At 45.0% G+C, this 18,163-nt stretch overlaps 1 non-coding gene and 1 pseudogene across 1 annotated transcript; both read right to left on the reverse strand.

The window, feature by feature from the left end:
• Positions 1-3,992: 3,992 nt before the first annotated feature.
• LOC147737942 (U6 spliceosomal RNA) lies at positions 3,993-4,098 on the reverse strand. The gene has a single exon (XR_015300390.1). It is a non-coding gene; the product is annotated as a U6 spliceosomal RNA (small nuclear RNA).
• A 383-nt stretch (positions 4,099-4,481) lies between these two features.
• Positions 4,482-4,581, reverse strand: LOC147737943 (U6 spliceosomal RNA; annotated as a pseudogene).
• Between the last annotated feature and the right edge of the window lie 13,582 nt (positions 4,582-18,163).

The following is an 18,163-nucleotide window of genomic DNA, read 5'->3' on the forward strand; positions in this document are numbered from 1 at the left end:
AGGGGTGAAAGAACTGCAAGGCGTAATTAACATTCAAATGGATGTTTACAGAGATGTGAAACGTTCAGGTGCGGCTCTGTGTGTATCTGGAATATATATGTTATCTTGGACTGCCACACCAGACGGGAGGGGGTGGGGTCCTGAAGTCCTGTGAATTCAATTGGGGTTGCGCGCCTTTTCTTCACATTCTTTCAAGTGAAAATTATAGTTTTGTATATAATTGTGGTGTACAGAAAAAAATGGAATATAAAATATGTTTAAAATAGACAGTAAAGCGTTTCCATATATTCAGAGAACTTGGTTTTGAGAGGAGAAAATGGTATTTGCAGAGACACAGATAATGCAGATAGAGAGAGAAATGGTACATTACATGTGATACCGTCTTCAAAAAGTGCTAATGCTTAAGGTATTCATAAACTTTCTGTTAGACGACAGAATTACAGTGTGGTTTGTGGTCGCGGGCTGCACTGGTGGGGGTAGGGTGAGAGGGGGAGGGGGCGAGTAAAGTAAAATGAAAACTTGTGACCATGAGGTTGTACACAGGTTCGTGCAGTACATGTCTTCATACATTGAGGTAGCAGATCGAGTATACATAGATCTCTCTCCCTCCTGCCATCTGATTCCATCTTTATTTCCCTCCTGCTTTACGTCTCCATTGCCCTGTGTTATCTTAGTGTGTGTGTGTCTGTTTGTGTCTGCCTTCTGTCCGGGCTGAGGAAGTTTGCTCTGCAGGCACACACAGATAGTCACATCAAAGTACTTGGCAGGTTTTCAAAAAACTATTTATATAATTGAGATGCTTTTTTGAAGCGCTAGTGAATGTCTAATTTCACAATTACCTCTCGTTTGGCTCCACAGAGCAGAGAGTATGTCGTATTTGACTTCTTAGTGCCTTCGCTTTTCCACTCTGTCCTCTGGTGGCTGGCGCAGAAGTGTTTGTTATAGTGGAGATGAAAGCGTGATAAGCAGTGAAATACAACATAGCGTCTGGTCTATAGAAGCAGGGGAGCAGTGATTAACACTGTGAGTGAAGCTGAACTGCGGCGGTGCTTGGTAACAGTAATAAATTATTTTCTTAGCAGAGGTACGATTGTTTGCATGGTTCGCGACCTGCTAAGAAAGGCTTGATGGGCCGTCATAGGCCTGCGGGTTCTAGTATGAGTAAGTCAGGTCGACAAAAGAAAACATGAACTTAGTACAGCTGAGGTTACGTGGAACACATGAATACTCTTTCAGTATACAATCATTTCAGTTCAGAATATGGATTAAAAGAGAGAACGTGTATATTTGAAATATTTATTCAGTAATGCAATGATTTCAAGGGAAGTTTGTCATCTAATACGAGTACAGATATTGTAAGAAACAAAGTAATCGGCATAGTCACTAGTCCATAGAATACGAACGGTGCAAGCATGAAAAACTAAAGCAGCAGAGGTGTGTGAGGTGGAAATAAGCAGCTGAAAGGGAAAATGGCGTTTACACTTATAAAAACTCATGCAAACTTTACAAATTAATCAGGGCACATGTAGCATATATTACTCTGCTTTGCTTCGAGTACGTTTCAAAGAAGATAAGAAAAGATATGCAACTAAATTGTTGAAATTAGAGTTTAATAAAAAGTTTACTTTGAAATTGAGTAGGTTAGGAAAAAAAATGTAGTCCACATAAAAAAACGAAAATCCGAGCAGGACGAAATTGTAATGTCCAGTGTTAGTAAAGCCAATAGGTCTGTTCATATGAAAAAAAGAAGTCCAAGAAAACGTGAAAAACATAGGGAGGGAAAAAAAATGTAGACGTCAATGGCTTGCATCAGAGTAATCCAACAACTGAGTAGGCGAAATAAGCAGCTACCGCTTCTAAAAGGAAGTCACTGTTATCATCCGAAAACATGTCAGCCATCCAATTGAAAAGAGGAAAAGAACATACATGGTCTTGAATTACCGGAGCCTCTAGTACCATCAGAGGACAACTCGGTGTCTTTTCTATGTAGCTGTGTGCCAAGAAATCTTGCGCCGCTGTGAATATATTCCAATGACCCAGAACTCCATGTATCGCTGCAAAGGCCATAATCCCTCCGTCGGAACAAAGCTGTTCATGATCAATTAACGGATTCATGAGATGATTATTATTATTATTATTATTATTATTTATTTTTATAGAGCGCGTAGTCACCCGGAGGTATCCCAGCGCTAAAAGATCCTATCTCTTCAGGTCAGTGGGACGAGGGAAAAAGGGGAGGGGGAACAGAAGATCGGAGTTTCGGACAAGCATGATTCATTGGGGAAAAAGGTGGGTTTTGAGCCGCTTCCTGAAGCGAAGATAATGTGGTTCGAGTCTCAGGTCGCGGGGGAGTGAGTTCCAGAGGCGTGCGGCGTGGACTGAGAAACGTCTTCCTCCTGCACGAGCTTTCTTAAATCTGGGGATAATGATGAAGTTTTCCGTGTCCGAGCGTAGGGGTCTTGATGATTTGTAGGGTTTGAGTTTCCTGAGAACAGGAGGGCCTTGGTTTTGTAGCAGTTTGTGGGCTAGGCATAGGGCCTTGAATTTGACCCGCTCCCTTATTGGAAGCCAGTGGAGGAGTTTTAGTGCAGGTTTGGCCGAATCTCTGGCAGGGGTATTTGTGAGAATCCGGGCCGCGATGTTCTGAATTCTCTGAAGCTTGTTCAGCGTTGCTTCGGGGGCGCCCAGGTAGATTACATTGCTGTAATCAAGCCTTGAGAGTATTAGGCCTTGAATTAGCAATTTTTGGGAGTTGGGGGGCAAGAGGGGCAGGATTTTCCTCAACGATTTCAGGAGCCCGAAGCAAGTCCCGGCTACTTTCTTAGCTTGCACGGTGAACGAAAGATTGGTGTCGAGCCACACACCCAAGCTTTTTACTTCTTCTTTTGGCTCCGGGGGGGGACCCAAACAAGCTGGCCAGATGTCCGGGGAGAGTGTGAGTCCTTTCTGGCCGAGGAGCAGAACCTCAGTTTTCGTCCCGTTCAGTTTTAAGGCTGAGTTGTTCATCCAGCGTTGGACCTGCGTAAGGCAGTTAAATAGATCTGCTGGTTGTTGTCTGGGGTGGGATAGTGACACAACTAGTTGTGTGTCGGCAGCGTAGCTGACGACGCTCACTCCGAACGGGGTGATGACCTCCTCCAATGGGGACATATAGATATTAAATAATGTGGGGCTCAGGGAGCCCTCTCCCTTCGTCGGCAGGGAAAAGCGGTAAAGATACCACCCGAGCCCGGGACCCCAGGGAAGGAACCCCGGTAAGGACACGGGGGACATGCCGGAGGAACAACCATGTCTGGCAAAAACCCGCAAGAAGGAAGGGGAGCGGAGGCACGACCCCCGCACGCCCATCCGCCCAGCAGACACCACTGCCACCAGGGAAAAACCACCTAAAAGGTGAGGAACCGTAAAGCCACCGAGGGCAGAGGCCCAAAAGGGCGGACCCCGAAGAGCTCGTAGATCGAGAAGGAGAACCCAAGGGGGAGACCGGCAGAGCGTCCGAGGGCGACGGAGCAACAACTCCGGAGCCAAGCGAGCCACCAGGGAAACCAGCCCGTCGAACACTGGACTGTGGAAGGCCCGCAAGGCCGCCCACCGGGCCCACAGGGAAGAAGGGGCCACGCCCCAGGAAAACCCCTCAGACCGGAAAACCAAGACCCGCAAGGGGACCACGGAGGCGGGGACAGCACCAAGCCGACCACGCCAACACGAGAAGGACGCCCAGTGCCGGGCACAGGAAGAGAACGTGGAAGACCTGCGGGAACCCAGCAGCAAAACCACAACCCCCGAAGAACAACCCCGAGCAAGCAGCGTAATCCGCTCAAGAACCAGGCCTGCAGAAGGAGGCAGGCCAGCTGACAAGAGCCGGCTCAACACCGACTCCGAGAGCGGGGGACCCAACCACGGTACGGGAAGATCCGGGATCGGCCAGGAGGCTCGAACCGCCAGCTCGCCAAAGGAGAGGGTACCCGGGGCGGTGGACCCCGCCGGGAACTAAAAACAGGAAACGCACCACGACTTGCGTGTCAACCACGCGCGGGTGCCAGGCACATCTTCACTGCAATGTTCCAAAATAAGTCCATGCGCTGCCGAGGCGAGCACCCAGGAGCACCCCGGCCCTGCCCAAGCGAATCCAGCCGAGGACCCGCGATATCAGAGGACACGGGGGAAACGCGTACATCAGACCGAAAGGCCACGCGAAAGACAGGGCAACCACAAGGACCCGGAAGGAGGAGTAGAACCCGGGCAGGAGGGCCAAGTCCCCCTCCGTGAACAGAGACACCGGAGGCAGACCGAGCCGAGGCCCCAGGCGCCGAAACACCACCGGGGCAGGGCGAGACCAGGCAACGAAGGCTAGATCCGACTCCGTCGAACCGCCTCCACCTAGTCGGACCCCGGGGGAAAGACAGCCCGAAGGGACAGGACCGGTGACACCCACACCACCAGGTCGCCCGACCCGACCAAGACCTGGGGACCCGAAGCACCGGCATATGGAACGCTTCACGAATATGCGTGTCATCCTTGTGCCGGGGCCAAGCTAATCCACTCATCCAATTAAAGTAAATGTGCGGCCGAAGCGAGCACAGCAAAAAGACGGCAGGCCAGGAGGACATTCAGCAACCCCCGAAGCACGAGGAGCTGTGCGACTGCAGGAGAACACAACGACCTCCAAACGACCCGGCGCCAAAGGACGCCCCCCCCCCCCCTGAATGAACCAGAGGGAAGTACCGGGACCAGGCACACGCCCCCCCGAAGGAGGACAAGCCCGAGACGAGGACCGAAGGGACCACCGTACATAGGTCAGGAAGCCGACGGATGAGAGACACCGCCAGACGTGAAGCCTCACCCACGGGGGGAAAAAAAACGAGGCCGAGAGGTAGCACACGGCCAGACAGGGAACCCCAAGATCCACACCCGGCGAAGAAGATCCACCCGGCGGGCCAGGAGCACAGCTCCCCCCCCCCTGGGCCAGAAGGCAAGCCCAACGGAAGTACCCGCAACCGAGAGCGGGGACCCCCACTCGCAGGCCGGCCCCACAGGCCAATCCACGGTCCCAGAAAAACCTACAGGCGAGACAAGGGAAGGAGCAGGGACCCCAACCCGTCGAGACGGTGGGACCCCGCGGAAAGTCCGCAAGACCAGCAAGACCGGACACCGGCCAGCAAGCCCGAAGAGCCCAAGTACCGGGACAGCCACGTCCCAGGACGGGACGCAACGGAGGCAACCGCCCCCCCCCCCCCCAGGGGACCCCCTGGAGTGAGAGGGCCGAAAGTCAGTATCTAGGGGCGAAAAAGGGAGCGGCAGAACCAGTACGAGACCGGTAACAGCCGAAACCCGGGCCCGGACCCGCCGAAGGACCCCACCCATGCAAGGGCGGGACGCCCTCACCCACAGGCGGAAGAGGATTCCCCCGCGTCAAAAACGTCGTCACCGCCGACAAGGACGCAGCCAGACCGGTAAAGGGTGACAAAGACCCCCCCCCCCCAACGTCCCTCACAACGGACGCCGGCAGAGGAAGGGAGTCCGGAGACATGCGTAGAGAACGCACCCCGAGAAAACCCCGGGAACCACCACCGCCGCCGGCGGAGGTAAAACCAAGCCCAACAAGGAACGATGCACGAACTTGCGTGACATCCCTGCGCAGGGGCCATGCCGGACTACACAGAAGCGCAACACGATACAAAAATCGCGCACAACACCCCAGCAATGGCACAAGGCGTTAGTACGAAAGCCGCTGAGGACCCCTAACCCGGCTAACTCCCTGAGGCGTCCCTCCCCAAGGAGGAGTCCAGGCAACCGAAGCCCTGTGGGGCCGACGTGGAGAGAAAAAAACAGCCATTGCCCAGAGGAAATAAACAGATCCCTGGGATTTCGAGCCAAGACCCGCCGAGGCGGGGAATCGAACTCAGGACCTGGGCCAGACCTCTGCAACAGGGTCTGATTCGCTAACCATTGAGCCACACATCTCCACAGCTGCAGAATGGGACACCACGAGCGGAACACTCGAGACCGGCGCAACCAGACGGCCCAGGGCGAGTCCCCCAGGGCGCCAGAAAAGGAACACGGACAAAAGGGAACTGTCCCCACGCAGTACCGCGCCCCATCAGAGCGCGCCAGATAAGCACAGTTAATCTGTGAATGAGACAATGTCACAGGCCGTATGGCTGCATGTAGAAGGAATAAATCACTACCCCTTCACCTTGTGTCGTATGCTTACAGACAGGAATCACAGGGTCGACACAAAAAACTTATTGAAAATATCCACCTTGGGAAACCTCCACAGCATTGGCAGGATTCGAAACTGACCTGTGAGGGCTGTCTGCACCAAAGGCACAAGACTCACCATTGAGCTATAGCTCCTTTCAATGAAATGGGAATTACCGAGGATCGTACACCGGACCCTCCGAGAAGGAGACAGACGCGCTGCCTACAGTCCAAGCACGCCGCGTCCCAACCGCTGCGGCAGCCGGAGAAAGCCGCACAAGACCGATGAAGGCAATCATCGGTCGCACCTGGTGGCAACCAAAACCCCGCCCCCGAGAGGCGGGAGGCGCCCGGAGCCAACCACAGCGCGGCAAACCGCCGCGGCCCGTAGGGCAGCCACAATCCACGAAGGGAGGCAGAGGCGAGACTCGGCAGCGACCAGCGTCCCAGGCCTGCAGGAGGGGAGCACCCGGCCCGGACAGCAGAGCCCCCGAGGACCCGCCAACAAAAAGGTAGGACCGAGCCCGCCCCCCCCCAACCACATTTGCGTACCTGAGGGAACGTACATCAGGGTCTGCCTTATTATCAGGTCCGTGGAATTTTCGACCATGGGACTCCCAGTCAAGAAGCCGGACATGCGGCCTCATTACAAGCCGCCGCTGACCCAGGCAAGGCTCCAGCACGCCGCGCACTACAACTGCGACAGCCCAGAGCCGTTATCCAAAACGTGAGATAGCGCCCATGTCCACCACTCGTGGCATGTAGTCAGAGCGCAATTCCAGGCGGACCAAAGCCAGGCCTGAGGTTTTACAAACTTGGCGCAAACTCCCCCGTTACCGAGGCACATCTTTAATGTATAAAATTGAAATACGAGTCTCACACCGGACTCGAACCTGGGTCCCCGGCTTCAGCGGACATCCTAGGCGTAGAGCTACCGTTGCTGAACCTCACCTACACTGCAGTTAACAGGCGGAAACAGCACATGAATAGCCAGCCCACGCAGTCAAAACAGGGGAGCCAGGAACACAAGAAACACCTACACCTGAGGGGTGTTTCAACCACCAGCATGTATCAACACACAGGAGAATGCGCAGGACCCAAAAGCCCACATAATGGCTAGGGCCCATCATTAACGACCGGGGGAGACACGGGCATGTACAACCACTCCACACCCCCGGCCGCCCCCCCCCCCCCCTGTAGACCCTTGGCACGCTATAGCAGCACCTAACCGGCCCCACAGGACCGGGGGAAGGAAGAGGGGGGGGGATTTGTAGGCATAAGGCACCAGGGACCGCTAGAGCAGGTCCTCAACCCTAAACCCCAAGGGCCAGCTCACGCCGGCCCATCTTACCTGAACAGCGCCTCTGGAGAGAATCGCGCAGAACAAAAAAAACAGGCTGTTGGTTGGGCCGGTCCGCCTCTTATAGAGGTCAGGTGGGACTGGTCGGCCATGTTGGGAGGGGGTGGGAGGTTTTTTTCTTTTGCCTTGGAGGGTTCTGTTGTGGAGCTAAAGCTCACTATGTAAATCATGTGGCGAGGAAGACTAACGAGGAGGTAATGAGTTAGATATTATAAAAATGTATGTAGTTTAAAAATTAGTAAAGGTACTTTTAAGTTATCTATTTATGAAAAAGATATAATTTAGTCTTTATATTTTTTAAAAGGATACAGAAGACAGAAAAAAATTAGAATAATGGAAAATTATTCAGAAAAAAGTGAATTGAATTTTGAAATCGCAAATGATCTACTTGAGGAATTATTAGATGGAGTTTTTCAGGAGGAAAATAATACTGAAAATGATGACTTTATGGATAAGACATTGGACAGTTCCTATTTAGAGATGGTGGAAGGGGAAGAGGAGAATTTGGAAGTTGAGGATGATCAATCAGAAGAAGTATCGGATGAAATAATGCTTCAAGGTCTTTTAGAATATGAACTTTTAAATAAATAAAATTATTTTGGATAATAAAGCATTCTTGAAGACAGTTTTCTTTTACTATTCGTCGTTGATCTGCTTTATGAGAGTGACAATACATGTTTTCATGAAGTGTATAAGAGATTATAGTAAAAAAAAATAAAAGCACTAGGATCACTGACAGTTGTTGAAAAACAGTGTACTGTTTGTATGTTTTAAAAATTAGAATCAGAAAATACGTCTATAATGTTGACACAGCTATGGACTGTCATAAATTTAGAACCAACATCGCCTACAGGATTTCATACTCTGTTCAGAGACTGTTTCTTTGTCTTTATTCTACTAATCAAATGAACCTCTGGTTATAATTTGTATGTTATATGCTAGTAGCGAACTATAATATTTGTTATGTTTGTTCTTTACAGATTGTCACATTTATCTGAAACATAAACTAGTATGCCGACCAGAAATGAAAAAAGAAAGCTGTATAAACGGACATACCATTTGAAGAGGAAAGAGTTAGAGGAATTATCAAAACAACAAAGGACGGATAAAAAGAAGAGTGCTCCTGGTAAGAAAAGCAAGGATTTCTTAAAAAGATTATGTCAAAGGAAAAATGGAAAGGATCATTTTCAAAAGGAAAAACAGTTATCAGTATCTACAAGGAGAAATGCTAGAAAAAAACAAAATGTTTCTTAAATCAGCAGAGAGGAAAATATATACCGTAAAACACGTACGAATCAGTTTACGGAAATCAGGAAGCGTATGTTTTATAACAGTAGTTTCGAATTTATTAAAAAAGGAAAAAGTTTCTAAAAGAAAATCTGCTTTTTATAAAAAGAAAAAATATATAGAGGATGTTGTTGAGCACGCGTTTGAGACAAAAAGAAAATTATTTATTTTAGTAAATAATAGAATAAATACACTAAATAAGGCAATCAGAGTTTTAAAGGCTAAGAGTAAATGGAAGAAACACATAAATAGAAGTAATTTTTGTAAAGTGTTTTCTGGGAAATGGATGCATACTTCAACTTCTGAGCCATTTTTTAATGAAGAGAGTTACTTTCAAAGTAACGATTTGTTGCATGCAGTTGACACCAGTGGTCGAGCATATGAGGTGAAGGATGGTTCTGCTACTGAGAAAGAGAAAGTTGTGGTTAGAAATGCTGAAGAGGTGATAGGTGGAGAAGTTTTAGAGGGACGTCCTAATGTTCCTGTTTACAGTTGGAATTGTAGTAGCATTTGCAGTGTACGACAGGATTCAATTGATTTCTTTCGCAATTTCTTACGTAAGTACACTAAGGAAAGTCTTTAACAAAAATTGTAATGTCGCAAGAATTAGACCATTGCAGGGTGCGAGAAAAAATAGGTCTGCAAGGCCATTCTCTGGCTTGTCTTTCTAAATAAATATGCCAGAGTGTGTTTCATCACTTCAGGATGTTAGCAGTGCATCATACGAAAATGAGAAAATTAGTGAGAAAGTTGTATTATGCAAAAAGTCCAGCACTTAAACTTAAACAGTTAAATAATGCTCTTTTGCATGGATGTGAATTAGATGTTAAGAAGATTTGTGCAGAAATTGAGGTAAGTTATTTTGGTCCAGATGAAGACAATGCAGAAACTGATATAGTTATAGAAGGAAATGTGTTAGGTAATGTTGGAAATTTTAATACTGAAAATTTTGAACAGCAAATAACAATGTTTAAGGTCATTGCAGGTGAAAAACCAAATTTTCCTTTTGTGTGTTGTCGACGCATTCATTACAAAAGCCAAACTAGGTTAGTTGATTTATATTTAAAAAGTGAAGATGAAAGTAATAGTCAGTGGAAAGATTTTGCAACTTATTTGTTGGTAGAAAACTATTTTGATTTGGGTTTTGAGCAACGTATTTGTAAGTATTGTTATAATAAATTAAATGAAAATAGAATGCCTGCTAGAGCTGTACATAATAATCTTGAGTTGATAAATATTCCATCAGAACTGATGGATTTAAATACTTATGAGACTATTCTGATTCAATGTGTACATCCTTTTCAGGCTATTGTTTGTATGGAGCCTAAGACTAGCAAATTAAATCCTTCAGATTTACAAAGAGGATTAAAGGGTAGAGTTGTATATTTGCCACTTGATTTAAAAATAAATATGGAAACAATTGGTGTTGAAAATGTAGAAGAGGAACCTCTAGTTAGTCTAGTTAATGGTGTACCTACAAAGAGTAAGAAAATCTGGCAAGATTTAGTGGATGTTAGAAAAGTCAAAAAGGCAACGTTGTATTTAGTCAAAAACAATAAATACTATAAAAATGTATACGTAGAAGAAGAAGAAGTAAGTGAAGAAGAGGACAATGATTTGTCTATTGGACAAATTGAAAAAGTTGACTTATCCAGAAGTGAAGAAATTTATGAGCATTACAGTGTTCATCCACTGCATTCCAAAGAAGCAATAGGGAATGCTATTGAATTATTTCAGATTAAAAAAGCAAAAGGAAATCCTATTAGTGTATGGGAAGAAAGTTTGGAAGGTCGTTGTTTCCCACAGTTATTCCCTACAGGTGAAGGTACACGATATGATCATCGACCTATGCAGATTCCTGCATCTGAGTACCGGACAACAAGATTATATGCAGAAGATCCGAGGTTTCGCCAATGCATTCCATATTTGTTTCATCTTCTCTTTGAGAGTGACTTATCTGGTCTTTCTTATGCAGTAAACCATATCTTAAAAAGTGGAGTGCATCTGCAAAATGTTTCAGCAAAGGAATTTATGGATAAAGTGCAACAGAAAGATTGTGTCTTGGATTCACACCTAATTAATTTAATGGCTTGTCAGCATGGTACTAATGAGTATTGGTACCGGCGTCATGGAGATTTGAAATGCATGCTTAGAAACTTAGGAGCACCTACATGGTTTTTAACTCTAAGCTGTGCAGAGTATGCTTGGGAAGATTTACTTGAATTTCTTCGGGAGGCGAATGCAAACATGGAAAATATAAACTACAAGACACCTGGAGAACTGTGTTTGTTGGATCCGGTTTATATTTGCAGATATTTTAATCATAGATTTGAAGCTATGATGTCTTTTATTACAAACAAGGAAAATCCACCTCTTGGTGAAGTTCTGGATTTCTTTTGGAGAAAAGAATATCAAGCAAGAGGTGCTCCTCATATTCATATGCTGATATGGATCAAGGATGCACCCAAATTTGGAACAGCCTCGGATGAGACTGTACTGTCCTTTATTGAAGAATATGCCACTTGTGACATACCTAATAGTACAACTGATAAGGACTTAAGAGGAAAAGTGTTACACTTTCAAAGTCATCGTTATGGAAAATATTGTCGGTGAAAATTCAAATCAAAGACTAAATTCTACACCAAATGTCGTTTTGGATTTGCAAGACCGGTACTTTCAAAAGGAAGAGTCAACAATTTAATGTCATCTTTGCGACATAACATCACAAAAAGGTCACCTAAAAATACGTACAATTTAAGAAGAGGTGAAGAGTCCAAATATATAAATGACTATAACCCAGTCATTTTGTCCATGTGGAATGCTTTTTTTTTTTTTTTATCCTCATATTGCGGTTTAAATAAAAAGAAAAGAAAGGCGTTTGGGAGACCAACAGATTCGAACGAGGTGTTTCACAAAGGCTGCCCCTGATCGTCTATCGAGAGGTACAAGGGGAGAGCCTCGTTCTTAGTCCGATCAGTTCTCCGCTGCACACCTCCATCTTATTCAATAATTCCGTCGTTTCGGGAGTTCTCTGGCCCTTTGGATGTTTGACAGACTTCAAGTCATGCCAGGAATTATTGTCCGCTTAATCATTGGAATCAGAAAAAAAAAGAAAAAGAAAAAAGAAAAAAAAAAGAAAAAAACAAAAAGAGAAAAAACCAGCAAAGGGCCCTCTGGCACGGAGAGATTATAAGTTATTGTCTAGATTCAATATAATTTTCCAGGATCTCCCAGTATTTTGTCTTTTTGGTTTGTTTCCCCCTTCTATCTAGACTACTAATTCTTATTACAGTGTTTAACCAGCTTTCGTGTGTTGGAGGGACTGGTTTTATCCAATTAATACAAATCTCCCTACGTGCTAACAGGATCATAACAAATAATAAGTTTTCTTGATGTTTATCTAACTTTATCTGATTCGGTTGAGTAGTGCAATATATCCCAAAAATAATTAAAATAATACTCACAGTTATTGGAGTTGCCAGTACTGCAGTTAGAGTCTTACCAATTTCTTGCCAATATTGTGTAAGCGAAGGGCACCCACCGAACATATGTATATCATCCGCTTTTTCCTCTCCACATTTGCTGCACGATTTTACTGTGGCTCCTTTAAATTTTGTTAACTTTTTGGGAGTCCAGTACGCTCTATGTATAGAGAAAAGGTGATTCCTTTTTAGTGGAGCGGCCTTTACGCATAACCAACATTTTTCTATTCATTTTTTCCAGATTTGACAAAGGTCTGAAACTTCATTTTGCAAGTCTTTCTTCCATATTTTTTCAGCAATTGTTGGATCTTCTTTTCCTGTTTCAATTAATGACCAATACCATTTTGATACTTCTTTCTGTAATATGTGATGTCATCAGCAGTGCATTGCGGGCGCGTGAGTTTTAGTTAGCTGAAGCAACTATAACAGGGGAATTTCATTGGTTTTATATGAGTAAAATGTCCAGTTAACTATAACATGTGTCAAACCTATGGTTTTTTCAGTGAATTTCATAGGTTTTGTAAATGCTACTTCCTAACTATAACGTGTGTAAAACCTTTGGTTTTTTCAGTGAATATATATATATATATTTTTTTTTTCTCACAAAAAAATTACAATAAGGACCTCACAGTATCGGATCTGAAACTTAAGTGGCTCTGGTCCATTTTTAGTCTCCAGGCACCTGTTTAAAACTGTTAATAAAAAAATATATACTTTGCTAAATGTTTAGGTTCTAGGGAACTAAGTCACTTTTTTCTACGCAGGACTATGGAGCTCCGATTAGGGTAATTTTTCAGGATTGTCTCCTGTTACTGTCATTTGTAAATGGTGGCTTTTCATTGGTCAATAGAATGCACCCAGTATATGGAACGCACTCCCTAGAGACCTCCGATGCCACCACTCCTCCTGCTTCAAGGGGAACCTGAAACTCTTTCTCCTCAACAAATACCTTACCACACACGCCAACTGAACTAGGCTCCAATAGCTCACTCTCTCCATGACTCGACTGTTTGGGGTAGTTAGTTATTTGATTGTTTCAGCTGTCTAGTATGTCATTCACTTCTATAATTTATGCTGTTCTAATTAGTCTGCCCACTGTAAACACACTTTTTTTTTTTGCATGATTCTCTTTATCTCTGTTAATGCTTGCGCGTTAATCTGTAGTATAGCATCCTACGCAGAACTATGTTATTCTATTTCTCATTTTATGCATCCTATGTAAAGCTACATTATGCTATTTCTTTTTATGTGAAGCGCTCTGATACCTTTGCGTCTAGCTTTCGCTATATAAAATGTATAAATAAATAAGCTTAGTACTCCCTTAGAGTCACCTTTTCTCATGTTGTAAACTCCCACTGAGACAGCCCCCTTACATGTGTTGCTTCGCTGTAAGTTTTATTTACAATCTGGAACACTATTTTCTTAAAAGACTTTCTCCAACCTGCTGTTACAGGCAAGACACGCTCACCCGCAAAAATAATAATGGTGTGTCTTTTCCAACTTTATTTTTGAAACATTGTATGTTTTTTTCTCTCAGCGAGGCATGATGCTAATGGAGCCCACGTGTCTTCTTTTTAAAACATGCGGCTCTACTGACTTGCCCCTCTCATGAAAATTGATACTTTATCAAAAAACATATATATATTACCTACTGGCGGTCGCCAGTAGGTAGTTATAGTTAAAACCTAGTTTCCATAGGAAATCCACAACATTCTATTTAGAATAACTTTGGCGCCGGTGGACGAATCTTCGCGAATTTCTCCAAGAAAATGGCCTGCTCTGCTCTGCTCCTACCCTGAAAGTTTGGGGGTGATTCGTGAAGTGGGGCCAAAAAAAAAGTGGGGTCCCGAAACGTGTTTTTCCCATGCAATTTTCCATAGGGCCTTTAGCCAGGGCTACAGCCCGAACGGCTGAACGGAATTACACCAAATTTGGCAAAAAGGTAGAGTTCGGTTCGCAGATGACCCTTTTTGTTGAATGGTGTAAATCCGTTCAGTAGTTCCTGAGAAAATCAAAAGTAAAATCAAAGGACAGTATGCGTACCATTATGAGCACGAGCTGCATGGTCATTGGTTGTCAACTGTCTGTCAGCACTCCAAACCAGGATGTGTTGGCAGCCATATTGTGCTTCGGAAGAACCAAGGCACAAGAAATCAGAGAAACATACGTGGAAAACGCAAAAAAGGGGCAGGGTAGAAACACCCTGACCCCCTAGGCCTGCTCAGGGGGTCCCACAAGGACCCCCAAGGCCCCAAAAAAAGATTTTTAAAAATCGCAGGGTCCGCTTACGTACGCGAACTCTGCAAAAAAAAAATCCTGGTCTGTTTTTTTTTAAATTAGCCCCTAGGGGGACCAAATCCCGGGGGCAAAATTATTAAAAAAGTGTGGGGGGGTCTCAATCACCCCCACACTGCCCGGGGGAGCGCCACACCCCGGGGCAAAGTAATTGTGATTGCGCGGGGGCATAGAGCCCCCCACAGCCCCGGGAACCGCTTCCCCCCGGGGCTTTGTTAATAGTGATGGGGGGCCTCTAAGGCCCCCTGAGTCCCGGGGAGTGCCACCCCCGGGGCTCTTTTTTTTAGTATGTTGAGAGGCTCACGGCCCCCCCGCAGCCCCGGGGACCGCCACCCCCGGGGCTTCTTTTTTTTTTTTTTTAAACCTGTGTGGGGGGACTCAAGCCCCCCCACACACCCCTGGAACCGCCACCTCCCCGGGGCACTAATATGTAAAATAGGGGGGTCTGTGACGGAGCCCCCCAGCCCCGGGGACCACCACCCCCTGGGGCTTTTCTATGTTGGGAGGGGGGCCGCACGGCCCCCCTCCTGGAGCCTTGTGTGGCCCTGGGGACCGCCACCTTCCCAGGGCCAGCTTCTACAGTGTCCTGGGGTGCCTACCCCAGGACACTGCTGTTTGTTATGGTAGGGTGAGAGTCTTGCGGCTCCCGCCCTACCATAACAAACTGCTTTTCGTCAGAGAGAGCAGCATGTTAGCTGCTCTCTCTGACAAAAAACAATGCCGGCTCCCAAAGGACACGGGGAGCCGGCTGGGAACACGGGGGCTTTAGGGCTCCCCCCACAGTCCCCAACATTTTATTTTAGGGGATGGGGTCCCCGGGGATTATAAAAAATTTGTAATAGACGGTATTTTTTTATTACGATAGATTTCCATGCTCGTACGTGCGACGTACGGTGCGAAGTCTGTAAAACGTCCCATAAGCGTACCTAAGGTAGAAAAAGTAAAATATTTTTAGATATTTATGAAGTGTATGTGTTTATATGTTGGGTGGCTCTAAAAAGAGCCCTTGTGTTTATTGGCATATTTTAGTACCTACAGGTAAGTACCGATGCAGAGTCTAAAGTTCAAGAGGAAGACTCTGTTCCCCTTATCTGTAAAATGTACACCATCTGTCCTAAAGAGGTCATGCATATTGAAGCGCAGATTATAATGGTAAATGGACCCCATTCTATAGTCACGGAGAAACGCAGATACAAATTTATTCATATGTTTCCTAGCTTTCTCAATCTGACAAATTTGATTGGACATGTTCCATTTTTGCCTTTGGCATATATTAGAATAGACAAAGGAAGTTTTGGGGAAAAGTGACATGAGTTCTGTAAAGGTGTCCTTCATAAATATTTCCAGACCTACCCTAGTCAAAGTGCCTAGGTCATTGCCACCACAGTGCACAATTATGAGGTCAGGGTGTTGGAGATGCATAAAGGATTTCACCAATGGTGTCAATTGATGCCACTTTAACCCTCTCTGTCCAATCCATTTAATGTCTACATTTGGTAAACCTAGGTGTTTATGAATTTCATTCTGTTGTGCGTACCTTTCACTCCAGAAAATATAGCTGTGTCCCATAATCCACACTGTAAGCACGTTGAAGAGAGGTCTTGATGTACTCAGATGGTCTCTGTAAATGAAAGGGTAGTTTGAAGATTGTTTTTTTTTCTAAAATGGTGAATAAGTGGAATTTTGAAAAAAAGCAAAGAAGTGATTGGTTGTTTGAAATGTTACTAGGTAGAAAAGTAGGGTGCAATTTTCTGTTTTTTAAAAGCCTATCATTTCTTGGTTAAGAAAAAGTGATAGAAAAGAACATTACTTAATATAAGCTGGTGTATTGAGAAGTCAAGCACACTTGCTGTTTTGATTTGCAACAATGTATGATGAACTTTTCACCTGTGTTGTTAGTAAGGTGTTCCCTGAAGTGTTTCTATGGTAACTGGCAGAATGTGGTTGGGGGAAGGGTTGAAATGTTTGTCATTTTGAGAAGGTTCAAAAGTTCAAGCGATAGAAAAGTGTTTCATTTTGATTTAATGTGGGAATAAATGTGATTTGTTATTTATTTGTATATTTGTGTGGATTGAATGTGTAGATTGTCAGGAAATGTTTGCTGTTTGCTATAGGACTTCCTGATTCTCTTGGGTTAGTTAGGGGGTTTTACAATCATCCCTAATGCCCATTTTTGTTCTTTTTTGGGTTTTGTGTGCTTACGGGATGACTTGCTGACTTTGCACCGTCTGTCGTACGGTGCGTGCATGGTACGCGCACGGTAAATCTTCCGTAAAAAAAATTGCCTTTATCACTAATTTTTTATAATCCCTGGGGTCCCATCTTCAGGGGATTCCTTTTTAAGTATGCGGGGGGCTCTTTGCCTCTCTTTTTAAGTATGTGGGGGGCTCACGCCCCCCCCTGCAGCCCCGGGGATTGCCACCCCCGGGGCTTTGTTATTAGTGATGGGGGGCCTCTAAGGCCCCCCGAGCCTCGGGGACCGCCACCCCGAGGCTTTATTCTAAGTTTTTTGAAAATTTTTGTTTCTATTTTTGAATGTGTGTATTAAGGGTTATATTACGCTATTACGCTGAGAGGCGGTCTGTCACTCTTTCACAAGGATGATGTCATCAGTGATGTCATCAGTGATGTTATTTGAGATGTCATCAGTGATGTCATGAGTGATGTCACTGACCATGTCATGAGTGATGTAATATGTGACGTCATCAGCAGTGCATTGCGGGCGCACAAGTTATAGTTAACTATAACGGGGGAATTTCAATGGTTTTGTATGAGTGAAATGTCCAGCTAACTATAACATGTGTGAAACTTATGGTTTTTCATTGAATATATATATATATATAATATTTCCAAATGCATGTGATGCTCTGAGGATGCCATCCAAAAGAGACAGCCTTTGCTTCCAGAGGCAAATGGAGCCCACCAGCCGGTGTAGTCATTTAGAATCCTTTATTAATTTGTTGGAAGGTTCAGCATAACGCATTTCAGCCTTCTCTAGGCTTTATTCATATGCATCTTGTGATGTGGTCAGTTGATCTGTTTTTAAACCCCACAGGTCATACCAACACTAAAGATGGACAACAAGTGAAGTTACATACATTTGTTTGAATACTAAAGAAGTGGCTCTAGTGGTACTCTGGTACAATTTTGACAAGTAAGAATATTTATATCTTGTATCCAAGCCAATAATTGGCATCTAAATCAAGGCTTATTAGCAAACCATGTGTCAGTTTGTTTTGTCAAAATTGTCACCCCTTTTTACAGTTCTTACATTTATTACTGGCCTGTTCTATCACTTTCTTAGAGTAGCCTCTTTCTCTGAATCTCACTTTTATGTTATTCATTTCATCATAGAAGGCTTCCTCGGAGCTACAGTTCCTTCTTGCCCTAAGAAGTTCTCTGTATGGTATGCTGTTAATTAAATTCTTCGCTTGACAGCTATCAGCATGTAGGAAACTGTTACCAGCTGTTTTTTTGCGAAATAATGTGCTTTCCAATTTAACAACCCTTATTTTTACATCTAGAAATTTAATTTCAT

The sequence above is a fragment of the Lissotriton vulgaris genome, chromosome 1_1 (genome assembly GCF_964263255.1).
Source record: "Lissotriton vulgaris chromosome 1_1, aLisVul1.2, whole genome shotgun sequence".
In the NCBI taxonomy this organism is placed as follows: domain Eukaryota; kingdom Metazoa; phylum Chordata; class Amphibia; order Caudata; family Salamandridae; genus Lissotriton; species Lissotriton vulgaris.